Source organism: Gadus chalcogrammus, chromosome 13 (genome assembly GCF_026213295.1).
Source record: "Gadus chalcogrammus isolate NIFS_2021 chromosome 13, NIFS_Gcha_1.0, whole genome shotgun sequence".
NCBI classification, from domain to species: Eukaryota; Metazoa; Chordata; class Actinopteri; order Gadiformes; family Gadidae; genus Gadus; species Gadus chalcogrammus.
Window position 1 is genome coordinate 25,406,706 of NC_079424.1, and position 19,377 is coordinate 25,426,082.

General features: G+C 45.4%; 1 protein-coding gene, 1 long non-coding RNA gene and 8 other non-coding genes across 12 annotated transcripts in view; 3 read left to right on the forward strand and 7 right to left on the reverse strand.

The window, feature by feature from the left end:
• Window positions 1–1,725, reverse strand: part of LOC130401541 (uncharacterized) — a 191,568-nt gene extending 189,843 nt beyond the window's left edge. For 2 of the 3 annotated variants that reach the window (XM_056605360.1, XM_056605361.1), the window contains exons 1-2: window positions 1,681–1,724; window positions 858–1,014 (exon numbers count right to left, since the gene is read on the reverse strand). The gene's annotated coding sequence lies outside the window, so the exon portion shown is untranslated. Of the gene's footprint in view, window positions 1–857; window positions 1,015–1,680 lie in introns of all 3 variants that reach the window. The other variant, XM_056605362.1, reaches the window with a different exon arrangement.
• A 450-nt stretch (window positions 1,726–2,175) lies between these two features.
• On the forward strand, window positions 2,176–2,366 carry LOC130402703 (U2 spliceosomal RNA). Its single transcript, XR_008903978.1, has one exon. It is a non-coding gene; the product is annotated as a U2 spliceosomal RNA (small nuclear RNA).
• Window positions 2,367–3,303: 937 nt separating this feature from the next.
• Window positions 3,304–3,468, forward strand: LOC130402691 (U1 spliceosomal RNA). The gene has a single exon (XR_008903967.1). It is a non-coding gene; the product is annotated as a U1 spliceosomal RNA (small nuclear RNA).
• A 1,903-nt stretch (window positions 3,469–5,371) lies between these two features.
• Window positions 5,372–5,536, reverse strand: LOC130402692 (U1 spliceosomal RNA). Its single transcript, XR_008903968.1, has one exon. It is a non-coding gene; the product is annotated as a U1 spliceosomal RNA (small nuclear RNA).
• Window positions 5,410–18,897, forward strand: LOC130401755 (uncharacterized). The gene is made up of 2 exons (XR_008903877.1): window positions 5,410–11,705; window positions 12,381–18,897. It is a non-coding gene; the product is annotated as an uncharacterized LOC130401755 (long non-coding RNA).
• LOC130402699 (U2 spliceosomal RNA) lies at window positions 5,881–6,071 on the reverse strand. The gene has a single exon (XR_008903975.1). It is a non-coding gene; the product is annotated as a U2 spliceosomal RNA (small nuclear RNA).
• LOC130402693 (U1 spliceosomal RNA) lies at window positions 10,509–10,673 on the reverse strand. The gene has a single exon (XR_008903969.1). It is a non-coding gene; the product is annotated as a U1 spliceosomal RNA (small nuclear RNA).
• Window positions 11,018–11,208, reverse strand: LOC130402700 (U2 spliceosomal RNA). Its single transcript, XR_008903976.1, has one exon. It is a non-coding gene; the product is annotated as a U2 spliceosomal RNA (small nuclear RNA).
• Window positions 15,654–15,818, reverse strand: LOC130402695 (U1 spliceosomal RNA). The gene has a single exon (XR_008903971.1). It is a non-coding gene; the product is annotated as a U1 spliceosomal RNA (small nuclear RNA).
• On the reverse strand, window positions 16,163–16,353 carry LOC130402702 (U2 spliceosomal RNA). Its single transcript, XR_008903977.1, has one exon. It is a non-coding gene; the product is annotated as a U2 spliceosomal RNA (small nuclear RNA).
• Window positions 18,898–19,377: the final 480 nt, after the last annotated feature.

Below are 19,377 nucleotides of genomic sequence, written 5' to 3' on the forward strand. Positions count from 1 at the left end.
AAGCAAGACACCTTCGCTGCGCGTCGGTGTCCTGTTCGCCCTGGTGGGGCTTATTTTCCCGATAATGACCGGCGTTCTATGCATTATCCCTACTTATACCACGGTCTGCGGGAATACTCGATTCTGATTGGATGCAGGGTGTGCATTAACTCCTGATATACGGACACCTGGACAAGTAGTTCCGTCAAATTGTCTGTTTACCGTTCTCAATTAATGCGCTAGCTGGCGTATCGTCTCTAAAATAGTAGTAACCATAGCAACGGGAAACAAAACAAAGCTCAGCGGACTATAATACCTCCCGCTACCTCCCGTTCTAAAGTCGTAGCTATGGTCCGTCCTAATTACTGGAGGAGTGAACAACGTTTCCATTGCATGAGAACCCAACGGGCGTGTAATGGTGGTTCCGGGTATTAGTCGGACCCTCAGGCATAACCAGGGAAACAAATGTATGTTTTGTGGAAAACTTGGAAAACTGGAAAACTTGGAACTTGGAAAACTTGGAAAACTTGTGGAAAATATAAATGAATGGTCTTAATTTGGTCACCTTTGGTAAGTGACCGTGGTATAAGCGGGATAATGCCCTTCGAGGTGTCCATTATCAGGAATTAATGGACTTTGCGGAGGCAACCGTCCTCCGCTTCGCGTCGGACGGTTCACGCCTCCACGTCGTCCATTAATTCCTGATAATGGACACCTCGTCGGGCATTATCCCTTACATATATATTTAGCAGAGTAGACTAAATGTGAACAAAGTTACATGACTTTCTTAATTAATCTGCCTCTGTACAGTACAGCCTGGCCTCTCCTAGCCGGTACAAAATGATGTTGGGGTACTGGTGTAGCTGTTGATGGCTGACCAGCGATGGTTTAGTGGCCAAGCTCTTCCCGCAGACATCACAGGTAAAGGTCTCCCTGGCGTCTGCATGGATCTTCAGATGACTCGCCAGGTTGGACTTTTCACCGAATGTCTTGTCGCACACGGTGCACTGATGTGTAGGCATGTTCCATCTGGTACTGTAAAACATGAATAAATGAGTAAAACTAAAAGCAGATCATTTAGATTGACAATATGTAGCCCTTTATTATACAGAAATCTGCTGTTGGTGTATTAGCCTAGGACAACAAGCTCGCCAGATTGTCAAGAGATTAACACGGTCGCCAAATTGCTTCATGTTACAATTACTCTCGCATCAGCTGTTGTCTCAACAGTCACATTTACCCATATTAACACATATCCACATCAAATTGACCAAGAAAACGTTGATTGTCGCCGAAAAGCAACAAGTTTGCAGGTATGCGACGTAGCCCTTACTATTGTAAACAGTGTCGTTAGCCGCGCCTAGCTATCGTCACAAAACACACATTAATCAGCTTATTATTTCAACAACCCTTGGGTGAATATAGTAATGCCATACACCGTTGGAAAGCTTAGATTGCCACGATTAAAACGAGACTTCCCACGGGTAATATGGTTGCTCACCGACAAAACGGCGATAGGTTGACTAAAGTCTACCCAGCAGCTAAAAACGTAACCTCTACGTCTTCCCTTTATACACAACGACCACGTTATGACACGGTCGAAATCTTTTCTCTTTCTACAAAATCGAAACAGCTTAATACAAACCGTAAAAAAAAATGTCTAATTATTAACTAGCAAACGATGCAGGGGATAAAATTTACCTGAGTGAATCCTCCGTTGACTGCTTCACCGGGGAATACCACGTGCTGTAAGCTATTTTCTTTTTCAACTCGAGCTCATTGGCTGCAATAGAGTTCCGGGTGTTATAGATATATATTTATTTGTCATTGGACAGAAGTACAACGAAATTCAGTGCACTCACGTACTGGTCTAATTTAAAAAGGTAACATAATAAATAATAAATAAAGAAAGAAAATACATTCAACATTTCGTTCACTCACTGCTTCACCTGTAGTCTCATATAAGCCTCCACTGCTCCAAACTCTATTTGTGAAACATGCAGACGGAATAGTGAGACTGCCAGCAGGCAGCAGCAAAGAGATGTAGCGACCTCGGTTTATTTCTCCAGCTTTCACAGACACACAAACACGCACACAGATTGCTTGGTCTTTTTTTTGTTTCGTCGTTGTCTGTTAAACCGCCAAGTGGAGCGACGTGTCTGGGAAGCTAGCCTCTTGGTCTGAGCATGTGTGTGCATCGCTTCTCGGCCTTTTGGCTAAGATCAAGTGTAGTATCTGTTCTTATCAGTTTAATATCTGATACGTCCCCTACCCGGGGACCATATATTAAATTGATTTTTCGAACTGGGAGATGGAAAAGGGGCTTGCTCCGTCCACTCCACGCATCGACCTGGTATTGCAGTAACTCCAGGACCGGTGCACCCCTCTCTCACTGTGAAAAACAAAACTAAACTCCTCCTGAGAGTACACCCGTCCGCCTGTAGACAATAAAGTGTCATTTACAATTCACAAACGCACTGTTTACAATTACTCCAACGATATTCTGTTGTAGTGATGTTATGGTTTGCGTCGAGGCATCGGGGCGTGTGTCGAGTACCTCGGCTCCTCCCCCAGCGAAGCTCCGTATCACATAGGCGAAATGACGTGGCGCGTGACGTTCGAGGCTTCATCTCGGGCTGTTCCGCGATATGGGTTCACAATTGGCACATTTCTACAAAAAGAAGACCCTACCCAGTTCCAAGATCACTTTTATGGCTATGTAATTAATCACACTCGTTCTCAGACATCATGCAGTTCTATTATTACAATTATTAGTAGGCTACTGTAGTTATAAGACAATCTATTTTGCCCGGGATGACTTAAAACCTTTGTCAAATGATTTGTTCTCTACCATGAGCTCGGGAGATATTTATGAACGGCACACTCACACGTATCACTGAAATGACTTTAATTCTTAAACGTTTTGATGTTGTACGAAGCAAACATCACATCATCACAGGAAACTCTTTCTTTCATCATAATTTCATTCCTTGTCCCTAGCGTACTCATTTGAAGCTTCGAGGTCGAACCACTTTGATGGTTCACCTGGCTGCGAGGCTTTGACGTTTCATGAGGCATCATCTCGCCACCACTATTCTGTTGTTTAAGAAAGAAAAAAGGATTCTTTCTGTGGCGTGTCGATAACTCGGACCTCCAGGTTTCCTTTCGTTATGCTTCCATCACGCTGATTTCAGATTCGCCTGTCATCGTGTGACCGGTGGTCTACAGTGTTTATTAAAGTCTAGACATCTCCGAATGCTTTGCAACCGTTCTCCTGGGGAACACGCGTGGGCATCGTTCAGCCCACCTGAACGTGTACAACTCATACTTACCTGGCAAGGGAGATACCATGATCAAGAAGGTGGTTCACCCATAGCGAGGCTCAGCCATTGCACTGAGGCTGTTGCTGACCCGTGCGAATTCCCCAAATGTGGGAATCTCGATTGCATAATTTCTGGTAGTGGGGGACTGCGTTCGCGCTCTCCCCTGATCATGTTGTTCTAAAGAAATAATAGCTATGAATGATACCACCCTGAGCACGCCCGATCTCGTCTGATCTCGGAGGCTAAGCAGGGTCCGGCCTGGTTAGTACTTGGATGGGTGACCGCCTGGGAATGGCTCATGACCCCCCAAAGTCCCTATCCCTCAACACTGGGATCGATCCAAAAGGATCGAGGATCAAAACGGACGGCTCCATCTGGTGGCCACTGGTGGGTGGTTTTATTTTCAGAAATGTCATGTGCAAGGCCTAGATTATCAAAATCCACTAGTCTGCTGGATGTTTTGTTTATTATTTTCATACTTTGAGTGGATGTAGCTGATGAGATTCATACAATCAAGTGGAAAAGTGTTAAATTGTTACATTTTTGGGCTGAATTAAGAAAAATAATAAGAGCCATTCACAGAACTCATTGTTTTGACCACACAGGGAGTGCAGCCATCACAGTGGGGGTGTATTCACACCTCTGGTTGCGGGAGTGAAGACACAAGGACTTCTAATTTCTTTGGTGTGTTTTTTCTTTCCAATACCCCACCCCTTCTGAAACCCAAGCACACTGAGACTCCAAAATACTTTTACAACTTTTATTTTTCAACCAGAATGTGTTCATTGAAAAGGCAATCCATATAAACACAAATAAACAAGATCATTTTAGTTAAAAGCTCGCCCACCACGACTAGGTACAGATCTACAGGCGAGAACACGAGAGCATGAGACGAGAGACAAACATGTACTACCATTTGCAAACATTTAGTTAAACATGGAGCTGACAGACATACACACATCACAAGGACAGGCACATATAAATAACATTAATAATAATAAAAAACACTCAACAATTAAAGAACACACACACACACACACACACACACACACACACACACACACACACACACGTACTTAAGATACAAATCAACAATTGGCTTGTACAGGCTAAAGTGCAATAATGAACATGATTATCCATAGACTCGGGTGACCAATCAACAAATAAAGGCTCAAGCTGTTCCTCCCTTTTGTGTTTTCTTGAGCAAACTTTTGTTAAAACTGAAGCAGACAAATACATACAAACATCACAAAGACATGAAGCTGACAAAGACAAACAACATGCATGACAAAAACACAGATTATCTGAACATGAACAACCACTAAAGGGTATGTAAACTGATTGTGTTAGATTGGAACTGATTATGGTTTAAAAGATTGGCCTCGATATTGAACATAGAGCAGAATGGATACTACAAAGTTAATTTTAACAGCAATATAAATAATAATAAATAAAAAGCGAACAAAAGAACTTCAAGTAAATCTGCAAAGTGCCTTTTTTTTTAACGATATAAATAAATAGATAGTGCTTAATGAAGCACTTTAAAAAACACACACAAAGACAAAGACAAACACACACAAACAAGCCTCTTTCTCTCTCTTACAGATGGCACAGGAACAGTGGCATCACAGAGGTAAGTTATTCACACACACACACACACACACACACACACACACACACACACACACACACACACATACACACACGCATTTCCAGGTATTTACACAGTCCTCCTGTCCAACTCTGCATCCACGACACTCTTAAAGTGTTCAAAGTTGTCATACACCACATTGTAAAAGCCAGGGGTAGTGGACTTCCTAGTGGATGGACAGTAGGAAAACATTTTCTGCATGCTTCCAGCCACTTTGTCCTTGAAAGGGTTGTACCTCTTCCACTGTACACCACAGTTTGGCATGTGGCAAGCCCCACATGGCCTTGAGGACTTGTTAGGAGGTCACCCATCCAAGTACTAACCAGGCCGGACCCTGCTTAGCCTCCGAGATCAGACGAGATCGGGCGTGCTCAGGGTGGTATCATTCATAGCTATTATTTCTTTAGAACAACATGATCAGGGGAGAGCGCGAACGCAGTCCCCCACTACCAGAAATTATGCAATCGAGATTCCCACATTTGGGGAATTCGCACGGGTCAGCAACAGCCTCAGTGCAATGGCTGAGCCTCGCTATGGGTGAACCACCTTCTTGATCATGGTATCTCCCTTGCCAGGTAAGTATGAGTTGAACACGTTCAGGTGGGCTGAACGATGCCCACGCGTGTTCCCGTGGAGAACGGTTGCAAAGCATTCGGCGATGTCTAGACTTTAATAAACACTGTAGACCACCGGTCACACGATGACAGGCGAATCTGAAATCAGCGAGATGGAAGCTTAACGAAAGGAAACCTGGAGATCCGAGTTATCGACACGCCACAGAAAGAATCCTTTTTTCTTTCTTAAACAACAGAATATCGTTGGAATAATTGTAAACAGTGCGTTTATGAATTGTAAATGACACTTTATTGTCTACAGGCGGACGGGTGTACTCTCAGGAGGAGTTTAGTTTTGTTTTTCACAGTGAGAGAGGGGTGCACCGGTCCTGGAGGTACTGCAATACCAGGTCGATGCGTGGAGTGGACGGGGCAAGCCCCTTTTCCATCTCCCAGTTCCAAAAATCAATTTAATATATGGTCCCCGGGTAGGGGACGTATCAGATATTAAACTGATAAGAACAGATACTACACTTGATCTTAGCCAAAAGGCCGAGAAGCGATGCCTACACACGCTCAGACCAAGAGGCGACGTTCCCAGACACGTCGCTCCACGTGGCGGTTTAACAGACAACGAAAAAAAAACAAAAGAATGACCAAGCACCCTGTGTGCGTGTTTGTGTGTATGTGAAAGCTGAAGAAATAAACCGAGGTCGCTACATCTCTTTGCTGCTGCCTGCTGGCAGTCTCACTAGGCCGTCTGCATGTTTCACAAATAGAGTTTGGAGCAGTGGAGGCTTCTATAAGACCACAGGTGAAGCAGTGCTTCACCAAAAAAATGTTAAAAAATAAATAAACCAACAATACTATCGAATACTGCCAAAATGGTGGTGCCCACGATTTCCCCGCCCCAACAACGTCAACACCCGGAACTCTATTGCAGCCATTGCAGCCAATGAGCTCGAGTTGAAAAAGAAAATAGCTTACAGCACGTGGTTTCACTCAGGTAAATTGTATCCCCTTCACCGTTTGCTAGTTGACAATTAGACCTTTTTGTTAAGGTTTGTATTAAGCTGTTTCGATTTTGTAGAAAGAGAAAAGATTTCCACCGTGTCATAACACGGTCGTTGTGTATAAAGGGAAGACGTAGCGGTTACGTTTTTAGCTGCTGGGTTGACTTCAGTCAACCTATCGCCGTTTTGTCTGCGAGCAACCATATTACTCGTGGGTGGTCTCCTTTTAATCGTGGTAATCTAAGCTTTCCAACGGTGTATGGCATGACTATATGTACCCAGGGGTCGTTGAAATAATAAGCTGATTAATGTGTGTTTTGTGACGATAGCTAGGCGCGGCTAACGACACTGTTTACAATGTGTAAGGGCATACGTCGCATACCTGCAAACTTGTTGCTTTTCGGCGACAATCAACGTTTTCTTGGACAATTTGATGTGGATATGTGTTGATTTGGGTAAATGTGACTGTTTAGACAACAGCTGATGCGAGAGTAAGTGTAACATAAAGCAATTTGGCGACCGTGTTAATCTCTTGTTGCATGGGATGCGCTGCATACCTGGAAACAGTAGCTGATTTCTAACAACATAGATAACAATCTGGCGAGCGTGTTGTCCACCTAGGCTAATACACCAACAGCACATTTCTGTATAATAAAGGGCTACATATTGTCAATCTAAATGATCTGCTTGTTGTACTCATTTATTCATGTTTTACTGTACCAGATGGAACATGGAGGAGCCTACACATCAGTGCACCGTGTGCGACAAGACATTCAGTGAAAAGTCCAACCTGGCGAGTCATCTGAAGATCCATGCCATCGCCAGGGAGACCTTTACCTGTGATGTCTGCGGGAAGAGCTTGGCCACTAAACCATCGCTGGTCAGCCATCAACAGCTACACCAGTACCCCAACATCATTTTGTACCGGCAAGGAGAGGCCAGGCTGTACTGTACAGAGGCAGCAAGGTCTGTGGCAGAGGCCCGCAGCAGCACTGTTGTTGACCCTAAATGGCTGGATCTCAAGACAGCAGAGGCGGCTGCCAAGAGGTCGGGGGCTGAGCTGTGGAAAGGTCAGCTGGTCCTCACGTTCGGGTAGTACGCCGGTCAGACCTTCAGGTGGCTTGTGGAGAATGATGTCGGCTGGCTGGTGTGGCTGCTGCTCCAGTACTGCCAGCAGGGAGAGCAGAACGAGCTGCTGAAGTGGCAGAAGGAGCGACTGCTCCTTCGGCCACAAGGTGACTCCTCACCTGAAAGTGCTGTCGGACGCACCGTTCCCGGAGGCTCCTGCGCTGCCAACATCCCTCCCTCCGCCAGACCGGCCTCAGGTCCAGTACCGGCTCATCCATCACGAGGCTGGAAAGAGACGTGGTGAGAAGCGGAGGTAAGTTGTCATAAGCACTTTGTTTCACCTGTTGGCTGTGGAAAGCAAATAGCACACACGTCATATCAATACTGATCACATGTGTATTTTATGTTTCCAGATTATTTGTTGCTGAGCCACAGCCTGTGACTCCCGCGAACCGACCCGTTCAGCCCACTGGGTTGTCGTCCTCCACCCGGCCGAAGCCTGCTGCGCTCACCCCCATTCTGCCGAGGCCTTCTGCGCCCACCCACCTCCAGCCGAGGCCACCCGCTGCGTTGACCTACGGCCCACCCCCTGTGTCGGCAGCACCCATACTGCAGGTCTTCCCCGCACAGCCACAGGCCCCCTCCGTCCTGTTTCGTGGGACATCCTGCAGCCAGTGCTTTGTCCCTCCTGCACCAACAGTGAAGGCATTCATGCCTAACAAGTCCTCAAGGCCATGTGGGGCTTGCCACATGCCAAACTGTGGTGGACAGTGGAAGAGGTACAACCCTTTCAAGGACAAAGTGGCTGGAAGCATGCAGAAAATGTTTTCCTACTGTCCATCCACTAGGAAGTCCACTACCCCTGGCTTCGACAATGTGGTGTATGACAACTTTGAACTCTTTAAGAGTGTCGTGGATGCAGAGTTGGAAAGGAGGACTGTGTGTGTGTGTGTGTGTGTGTGTGTGTGTGTGTGTGTGTGTGTGTGTGTGTGTGTGTGTGTGTGTGTGTGTGTGTGTGTGTGTGTGTGTGTGTGTGTGAATAACTTACCTCTGTGATGCCACTGTTGCCAGCCATATACAAATATCATCAGCATTTACAGTTTCATTGAACATCCTGACGATTACGGTTTTAATGGAATCGTCATTTAGTCTCTCCACTTCAAATGCTGAGAACTGGTCTTTTACCGTGTCGTAGCGTGTCCAAAATTCTTTGAGGGTTGTTGCGGCTGCGAAGCTAACATCGAATCCTTTGTTAAAGGGCAGAGTAAGAATACAATTCAAGTCGTTTCCGGTAAACTTCAGGATTCCTTGGATGTGCTTCCTTGAAAAATCAAGCCGGGACATCTGAATTAAAATTCCATTGATTGACTTAAATTTAAAACGTACACTGTGGTGCCTCCTCATGCCGGAGGGGTTAACCGACATGATGGAGACACCACACTCTTAAAAATTCAAGATGTTAAAAGCAATAAAACAGTGAGTAAACAAGGTAATACAGGCAACAATAAAATGCACTTTACCGTTTAAACAAACTGGACAATGGTCTTCTTGGTAAAGGGTATCAGCAACTGGTATTTGACCCCAACTTACCAAAAAGATGGTGCAATATCCTCCTAACCTGCTATATAATTGCCACTAAATAGGCAATATATAGACAGACAACGGAGGGGATCACTGTCTTAGCCAAAAGGCCGAGAAGCGGGTCAATCTTTTTAACCTTAATCAGTTCCAATCTAACACAATCAGTTTACATACCCTTTAGTGGTTGTTCATGTTCAGATAATCTGTGTTTTTGTCATGCATGTTGTTTGTCTTTGTCAGCTTCATGTGTTTGTGATGTTTGTATGTATTTGTCTGCTTCAGTTTTAACAAAAGTTTGCTAAAGAAAACACAAAAGGGAGGAACAGCTTGAGCCTTTATTTGTTGATTGGTCACCTGAGTCTTTGGATAATCATGTTCATTATTGCACTTTAGCCTGTACAAGCCAATTGTTGAGTTGTATCTTAAGTACAAGTGTGTGTTCTTCAATTGTTGAGATTTTTGCATTATTATTAATGTTATTTATATGTGCCTTTCCTTTTGATGTGTGCATGTCTGTCAGCTCCATGTTTAATGAAAATGTTTGCAAATGGTAGTACATGTTTGTCTCTCGTCTCATGCTCTCGTGTTCTCGCCTGTAGATCTGTACCTTGTTGTGGTGGGCGAGCTTTTAATTAAACAGATCTTGTTTACTTGTGTTTTATATGCATTGCCTTTTCAATGAAACCCATTCGGGGTGAAAAATAAAAGTTGTAAAAGAATTTGAGTCTCTGTGTGCTTGGCTTTCACAAGGGGTGGGGTAGTGGAAAGAAAAAACACACCAAAGAAATTAGAAGTCCTTGTGTCTTCTCTCCCGCAACCAGAGGTGTGAATACACCCCCACTTTGCTGGCTGCACTCCCTGTGTGGTCAAAATAATGAGTTCTGTGAATGGCTCTGTCATCCAGACAAAGGGAGTGCACTGAATACATTCTTATTATTTTTCTTAATTCAGCCCAAAAATGTAACAATTAAACACTTTTCCACTTGATAATATGAATCTCATCAGCTACATCAACTCAAAGTATGAAAATAATAAACAAAACATTCAGCAGACTAGCGGATTTTGATAATCTAGGCCTTGCACATAATATTTCTGGAAATAAGGATCCATAATGAATGAAAGGAATGAATGAATGAATGAATGAATGAATGAATGAATGAATGAATGAATGCGTTATTCCAGACTCAGAGTTCCATATTTGAACGCAATGCATTACACTGCTTGCGCGTCATCGTTTGCGTGATCTTTTGAAGAAACGTAGCGATGCAAAACATGGTATGGACTGCAATATAGCACGATGAAGCCATTCATAGCTATTATTTCTTTAGAACAACATGATCAGGGGAGAGCGCGAACGCAGTCCCCCACTACCAGAAATTATGCAATCGAGATTCCCACATTTGGGGAATTCGCACGGGTCAGCAACAGCCTCAGTGCAATGGCTGAGCCTCGCTATGGGTGAACCACCTTCTTGATCATGGTATCTCCCTTGCCAGGTAAGTATGAGTTGAACACGTTCAGGTGGGCTGAACGATGCCCACGCGTGTTCCCGTGGAGAACGGTTGCAAAGCATTCGGCGATGTCTAGACTTTAATAAACACTGTAGACCACCGGTCACACGATGACAGGCGAATCTGAAATCAGCGAGATGGAAGCTTAACGAAAGGAAACCTGGAGATCCGAGTTATCGACACGCCACAGAAAGAATCCTTTTTTCTTTCTTAAACAACAGAATATCGTTGGAATAATTGTAAACAGTGCGTTTATGAATTGTAAATGACACTTTATTGTCTACAGGCGGACGGGTGTACTCTCAGGAGGAGTTTAGTTTTGTTTTTCACAGTGAGAGAGGGGTGCACCGGTCCTGGAGGTACTGCAATACCAGGTCGATGCGTGGAGTGGACGGGGCAAGCCCCTTTTCCATCTCCCAGTTCCAAAAATCAATTTAATATATGGTCCCCGGGTAGGGGACGTATCAGATATTAAACTGATAAGAACAGATACTACACTTGATCTTAGCCAAAAGGCCGAGAAGCGATGCCTACACACGCTCAGACCAAGAGGCGACGTTCCCAGACACGTCGCTCCACGTGGCGGTTTAACAGACAACGAAAAAAAAACAAAAGAATGACCAAGCACCCTGTGTGCGTGTTTGTGTGTATGTGAAAGCTGAAGAAATAAACCGAGGTCGCTACATCTCTTTGCTGCTGCCTGCTGGCAGTCTCACTAGGCCGTCTGCATGTTTCACAAATAGAGTTTGGAGCAGTGGAGGCTTCTATAAGACCACAGGTGAAGCAGTGCTTCACCAAAAAAATGTTAAAAAATAAATAAACCAACAATACTATCGAATACTGCCAAAATGGTGGTGCCCACGATTTCCCCGCCCCAACAACGTCAACACCCGGAACTCTATTGCAGCCATTGCAGCCAATGAGCTCGAGTTGAAAAAGAAAATAGCTTACAGCACGTGGTTTCACTCAGGTAAATTGTATCCCCTTCACCGTTTGCTAGTTGACAATTAGACCTTTTTGTTAAGGTTTGTATTAAGCTGTTTCGATTTTGTAGAAAGAGAAAAGATTTCCACCGTGTCATAACACGGTCGTTGTGTATAAAGGGAAGACGTAGCGGTTACGTTTTTAGCTGCTGGGTTGACTTCAGTCAACCTATCGCCGTTTTGTCTGCGAGCAACCATATTACTCGTGGGTGGTCTCCTTTTAATCGTGGTAATCTAAGCTTTCCAACGGTGTATGGCATGACTATATGTACCCAGGGGTCGTTGAAATAATAAGCTGATTAATGTGTGTTTTGTGACGATAGCTAGGCGCGGCTAACGACACTGTTTACAATGTGTAAGGGCATACGTCGCATACCTGCAAACTTGTTGCTTTTCGGCGACAATCAACGTTTTCTTGGACAATTTGATGTGGATATGTGTTGATTTGGGTAAATGTGACTGTTTAGACAACAGCTGATGCGAGAGTAAGTGTAACATAAAGCAATTTGGCGACCGTGTTAATCTCTTGTTGCATGGGATGCGCTGCATACCTGGAAACAGTAGCTGATTTCTAACAACATAGATAACAATCTGGCGAGCGTGTTGTCCACCTAGGCTAATACACCAACAGCACATTTCTGTATAATAAAGGGCTACATATTGTCAATCTAAATGATCTGCTTGTTGTACTCATTTATTCATGTTTTACTGTACCAGATGGAACATGGAGGAGCCTACACATCAGTGCACCGTGTGCGACAAGACATTCAGTGAAAAGTCCAACCTGGCGAGTCATCTGAAGATCCATGCCATCGCCAGGGAGACCTTTACCTGTGATGTCTGCGGGAAGAGCTTGGCCACTAAACCATCGCTGGTCAGCCATCAACAGCTACACCAGTACCCCAACATCATTTTGTACCGGCAAGGAGAGGCCAGGCTGTACTGTACAGAGGCAGCAAGGTCTGTGGCAGAGGCCCGCAGCAGCACTGTTGTTGACCCTAAATGGCTGGATCTCAAGACAGCAGAGGCGGCTGCCAAGAGGTCGGGGGCTGAGCTGTGGAAAGGTCAGCTGGTCCTCACGTTCGGGTAGTACGCCGGTCAGACCTTCAGGTGGCTTGTGGAGAATGATGTCGGCTGGCTGGTGTGGCTGCTGCTCCAGTACTGCCAGCAGGGAGAGCAGAACGAGCTGCTGAAGTGGCAGAAGGAGCGACTGCTCCTTCGGCCACAAGGTGACTCCTCACCTGAAAGTGCTGTCGGACGCACCGTTCCCGGAGGCTCCTGCGCTGCCAACATCCCTCCCTCCGCCAGACCGGCCTCAGGTCCAGTACCGGCTCATCCATCACGAGGCTGGAAAGAGACGTGGTGAGAAGCGGAGGTAAGTTGTCATAAGCACTTTGTTTCACCTGTTGGCTGTGGAAAGCAAATAGCACACACGTCATATCAATACTGATCACATGTGTATTTTATGTTTCCAGATTATTTGTTGCTGAGCCACAGCCTGTGACTCCCGCGAACCGACCCGTTCAGCCCACTGGGTTGTCGTCCTCCACCCGGCCGAAGCCTGCTGCGCTCACCCCCATTCTGCCGAGGCCTTCTGCGCCCACCCACCTCCAGCCGAGGCCACCCGCTGCGTTGACCTACGGCCCACCCCCTGTGTCGGCAGCACCCATACTGCAGGTCTTCCCCGCACAGCCACAGGCCCCCTCCGTCCTGTTTCGTGGGACATCCTGCAGCCAGTGCTTTGTCCCTCCTGCACCAACAGTGAAGGCATTCATGCCTAACAAGTCCTCAAGGCCATGTGGGGCTTGCCACATGCCAAACTGTGGTGGACAGTGGAAGAGGTACAACCCTTTCAAGGACAAAGTGGCTGGAAGCATGCAGAAAATGTTTTCCTACTGTCCATCCACTAGGAAGTCCACTACCCCTGGCTTCGACAATGTGGTGTATGACAACTTTGAACTCTTTAAGAGTGTCGTGGATGCAGAGTTGGAAAGGAGGACTGTGTGTGTGTGTGTGTGTGTGTGTGTGTGTGTGTGTGTGTGTGTGTGTGTGTGTGTGTGTGTGTGTGTGTGTGTGTGTGTGTGTGTGTGTGTGTGTGTGTGTGTGTGAATAACTTACCTCTGTGATGCCACTGTTGCCAGCCATATACAAATATCATCAGCATTTACAGTTTCATTGAACATCCTGACGATTACGGTTTTAATGGAATCGTCATTTAGTCTCTCCACTTCAAATGCTGAGAACTGGTCTTTTACCGTGTCGTAGCGTGTCCAAAATTCTTTGAGGGTTGTTGCGGCTGCGAAGCTAACATCGAATCCTTTGTTAAAGGGCAGAGTAAGAATACAATTCAAGTCGTTTCCGGTAAACTTCAGGATTCCTTGGATGTGCTTCCTTGAAAAATCAAGCCGGGACATCTGAATTAAAATTCCATTGATTGACTTAAATTTAAAACGTACACTGTGGTGCCTCCTCATGCCGGAGGGGTTAACCGACATGATGGAGACACCACACTCTTAAAAATTCAAGATGTTAAAAGCAATAAAACAGTGAGTAAACAAGGTAATACAGGCAACAATAAAATGCACTTTACCGTTTAAACAAACTGGACAATGGTCTTCTTGGTAAAGGGTATCAGCAACTGGTATTTGACCCCAACTTACCAAAAAGATGGTGCAATATCCTCCTAACCTGCTATATAATTGCCACTAAATAGGCAATATATAGACAGACAACGGAGGGGATCACTGTCTTAGCCAAAAGGCCGAGAAGCGGGTCAATCTTTTTAACCTTAATCAGTTCCAATCTAACACAATCAGTTTACATACCCTTTAGTGGTTGTTCATGTTCAGATAATCTGTGTTTTTGTCATGCATGTTGTTTGTCTTTGTCAGCTTCATGTGTTTGTGATGTTTGTATGTATTTGTCTGCTTCAGTTTTAACAAAAGTTTGCTAAAGAAAACACAAAAGGGAGGAACAGCTTGAGCCTTTATTTGTTGATTGGTCACCTGAGTCTTTGGATAATCATGTTCATTATTGCACTTTAGCCTGTACAAGCCAATTGTTGAGTTGTATCTTAAGTACAAGTGTGTGTTCTTCAATTGTTGAGATTTTTGCATTATTATTAATGTTATTTATATGTGCCTTTCCTTTTGATGTGTGCATGTCTGTCAGCTCCATGTTTAATGAAAATGTTTGCAAATGGTAGTACATGTTTGTCTCTCGTCTCATGCTCTCGTGTTCTCGCCTGTAGATCTGTACCTTGTTGTGGTGGGCGAGCTTTTAATTAAACAGATCTTGTTTACTTGTGTTTTATATGCATTGCCTTTTCAATGAAACCCATTCGGGGTGAAAAATAAAAGTTGTAAAAGAATTTGAGTCTCTGTGTGCTTGGCTTTCACAAGGGGTGGGGTAGTGGAAAGAAAAAACACACCAAAGAAATTAGAAGTCCTTGTGTCTTCTCTCCCGCAACCAGAGGTGTGAATACACCCCCACTTTGCTGGCTGCACTCCCTGTGTGGTCAAAATAATGAGTTCTGTGAATGGCTCTGTCATCCAGACAAAGGGAGTGCACTGAATACATTCTTATTATTTTTCTTAATTCAGCCCAAAAATGTAACAATTAAACACTTTTCCACTTGATAATATGAATCTCATCAGCTACATCAACTCAAAGTATGAAAATAATAAACAAAACATTCAGCAGACTAGCGGATTTTGATAATCTAGGCCTTGCACATAATATTTCTGGAAATAAGGATCCATAATGAATGAAAGGAATGAATGAATGAATGAATGAATGAATGAATGAATGAATGAATGAATGCGTTATTCCAGACTCAGAGTTCCATATTTGAACGCAATGCATTACACTGCTTGCGCGTCATCGTTTGCGTGATCTTTTGAAGAAACGTAGCGATGCAAAACATGGTATGGACTGCAATATAGCACGATGAAGCCATTCATAGCTATTATTTCTTTAGAACAACATGATCAGGGGAGAGCGCGAACGCAGTCCCCCACTACCAGAAATTATGCAATCGAGATTCCCACATTTGGGGAATTCGCACGGGTCAGCAACAGCCTCAGTGCAATGGCTGAGCCTCGCTATGGGTGAACCACCTTCTTGATCATGGTATCTCCCTTGCCAGGTAAGTATGAGTTGAACACGTTCAGGTGGGCTGAACGATGCCCACGCGTGTTCCCGTGGAGAACGGTTGCAAAGCATTCGGCGATGTCTAGACTTTAATAAACACTGTAGACCACCGGTCACACGATGACAGGCGAATCTGAAATCAGCGAGATGGAAGCTTAACGAAAGGAAACCTGGAGATCCGAGTTATCGACACGCCACAGAAAGAATCCTTTTTTCTTTCTTAAACAACAGAATATCGTTGGAATAATTGTAAACAGTGCGTTTATGAATTGTAAATGACACTTTATTGTCTACAGGCGGACGGGTGTACTCTCAGGAGGAGTTTAGTTTTGTTTTTCACAGTGAGAGAGGGGTGCACCGGTCCTGGAGGTACTGCAATACCAGGTCGATGCGTGGAGTGGACGGGGCAAGCCCCTTTTCCATCTCCCAGTTCCAAAAATCAATTTAATATATGGTCCCCGGGTAGGGGACGTATCAGATATTAAACTGATAAGAACAGATACTACACTTGATCTTAGCCAAAAGGCCGAGAAGCGATGCCTACACACGCTCAGACCAAGAGGCGACGTTCCCAGACACGTCGCTCCACGTGGCGGTTTAACAGACAACGAAAAAAAAACAAAAGAATGACCAAGCACCCTGTGTGCGTGTTTGTGTGTATGTGAAAGCTGAAGAAATAAACCGAGGTCGCTACATCTCTTTGCTGCTGCCTGCTGGCAGTCTCACTAGGCCGTCTGCATGTTTCACAAATAGAGTTTGGAGCAGTGGAGGCTTCTATAAGACCACAGGTGAAGCAGTGCTTCACCAAAAAAATGTTAAAAAATAAATAAACCAACAATACTATCGAATACTGCCAAAATGGTGGTGCCCACGATTTCCCCGCCCCAACAACGTCAACACCCGGAACTCTATTGCAGCCATTGCAGCCAATGAGCTCGAGTTGAAAAAGAAAATAGCTTACAGCACGTGGTTTCACTCAGGTAAATTGTATCCCCTTCACCGTTTGCTAGTTGACAATTAGACCTTTTTGTTAAGGTTTGTATTAAGCTGTTTCGATTTTGTAGAAAGAGAAAAGATTTCCACCGTGTCATAACACGGTCGTTGTGTATAAAGGGAAGACGTAGCGGTTACGTTTTTAGCTGCTGGGTTGACTTCAGTCAACCTATCGCCGTTTTGTCTGCGAGCAACCATATTACTCGTGGGTGGTCTCCTTTTAATCGTGGTAATCTAAGCTTTCCAACGGTGTATGGCATGACTATATGTACCCAGGGGTCGTTGAAATAATAAGCTGATTAATGTGTGTTTTGTGACGATAGCTAGGCGCGGCTAACGACACTGTTTACAATGTGTAAGGGCATACGTCGCATACCTGCAAACTTGTTGCTTTTCGGCGACAATCAACGTTTTCTTGGACAATTTGATGTGGATATGTGTTGATTTGGGTAAATGTGACTGTTTAGACAACAGCTGATGCGAGAGTAAGTGTAACATAAAGCAATTTGGCGACCGTGTTAATCTCTTGTTGCATGGGATGCGCTGCATACCTGGAAACAGTAGCTGATTTCTAACAACATAGATAACAATCTGGCGAGCGTGTTGTCCACCTAGGCTAATACACCAACAGCACATTTCTGTATAATAAAGGGCTACATATTGTCAATCTAAATGATCTGCTTGTTGTACTCATTTATTCATGTTTTACTGTACCAGATGGAACATGGAGGAGCCTACACATCAGTGCACCGTGTGCGACAAGACATTCAGTGAAAAGTCCAACCTGGCGAGTCATCTGAAGATCCATGCCATCGCCAGGGAGACCTTTACCTGTGATGTCTGCGGGAAGAGCTTGGCCACTAAACCATCGCTGGTCAGCCATCAACAGCTACACCAGTACCCCAACATCATTTTGTACCGGCAAGGAGAGGCCAGGCTGTACTGTACAGAGGCAGCAAGGTCTGTGGCAGAGGCCCGCAGCAGCACTGTTGTTGACCCTAAATGGCTGGATCTCAAGACAGCAGAGGCGGCTGCCAAGAGGTCGGGGGCTGAGCTGTGGAAAGGTCAGCTGGTCCTCACGTTCGGGTAGTACGCCGGTCAGACCTTCAGGTGGCTTGTGGAGAATGATGTCGGCTGGCTGGTGTGGCTGCTGCTCCAGTACTGCCAGCAGGGAGAGCAGAACGAGCTGCTGAAGTGGCAGAAGGAGCGACTGCTCCTTCGGCCACAAGGTGACTCCTCACCTGAAAGTGCTGTCGGACGCACCGTTCCCGGAGGCTCCTGCGCTGCCAACATCCCTCCCTCCGCCAGACCGGCCTCAGGTCCAGTACCGGCTCATCCATCACGAGGCTGGAAAGAGACGTGGTGAGAAGCGGAGGTAAGTTGTCATAAGCACTTTGTTTCACCTGTTGGCTGTGGAAAGCAAATAGCACACACGTCATATCAATACTGATCACATGTGTATTTTATGTTTCCAGATTATTTGTTGCTGAGCCACAGCCTGTGACTCCCGCGAACCGACCCGTTCAGCCCACTGGGTTGTCGTCCTCCACCCGGCCGAAGCCTGCTGCGCTCACCCCCATTCTGCCGAGGCCTTCTGCGCCCACCCACCTCCAGCCGAGGCCACCCGCTGCGTTGACCTACGGCCCACCCCCTGTGTCGGCAGCACCCATACTGCAGGTCTTCCCCGCACAGCCACAGGCCCCCTCCGTCCTGTTTCGTGGGACATCCTGCAGCCAGTGCTTTGTCCCTCCTGCACCAACAGTGAAGGCATTCATGCCTAACAAGTCCTCAAGGCCATGTGGGGCTTGCCACATGCCAAACTGTGGTGGACAGTGGAAGAGGTACAACCCTTTCAAGGACAAAGTGGCTGGAAGCATGCAGAAAATGTTTTCCTACTGTCCATCCACTAGGAAGTCCACTACCCCTGGCTTCGACAATGTGGTGTATGACAACTTTGAACTCTTTAAGAGTGTCGTGGATGCAGAGTTGGAAAGGAGGACTGTGTGTGTGTGTGTGTGTGTGTGTGTGTGTGTGTGTGTGTGTGTGTGTGTGTGTGTGTGTGTGTGTGTGTGTGTGTGTGTGTGTGTGTGTGTGTGTGTGAATAACTTACCTCTGTGATGCCACTGTTGCCAGCCATATACAAATATCATCAGCATTTACAGTTTCATTGAACATCCTGACGATTACGGTTTTAATGGAATCGTCATTTAGTCTCTCCACTTCAAATGCTGAGAACTGGTCTTTTACCGTGTCGTAGCGTGTCCAAAATTCTTTGAGGGTTGTTGCGGCTGCGAAGCTAACATCGAATCCTTTGTTAAAGGGCAGAGTAAGAATACAATTCAAGTCGTTTCCGGTAAACTTCAGGATTCCTTGGATGTGCTTCCTTGAAAAATCAAGCCGGGACATCTGAATTAAAATTCCATTGATTGACTTAAATTTAAAACGTACACTGTGGTGCCTCCTCATGCCGGAGGGGTTAACCGACATGATGGAGACACCACACTCTTAAAAATTCAAGATGTTAAAAGCAATAAAACAGTGAGTAAACAAGGTAATACAGGCAACAATA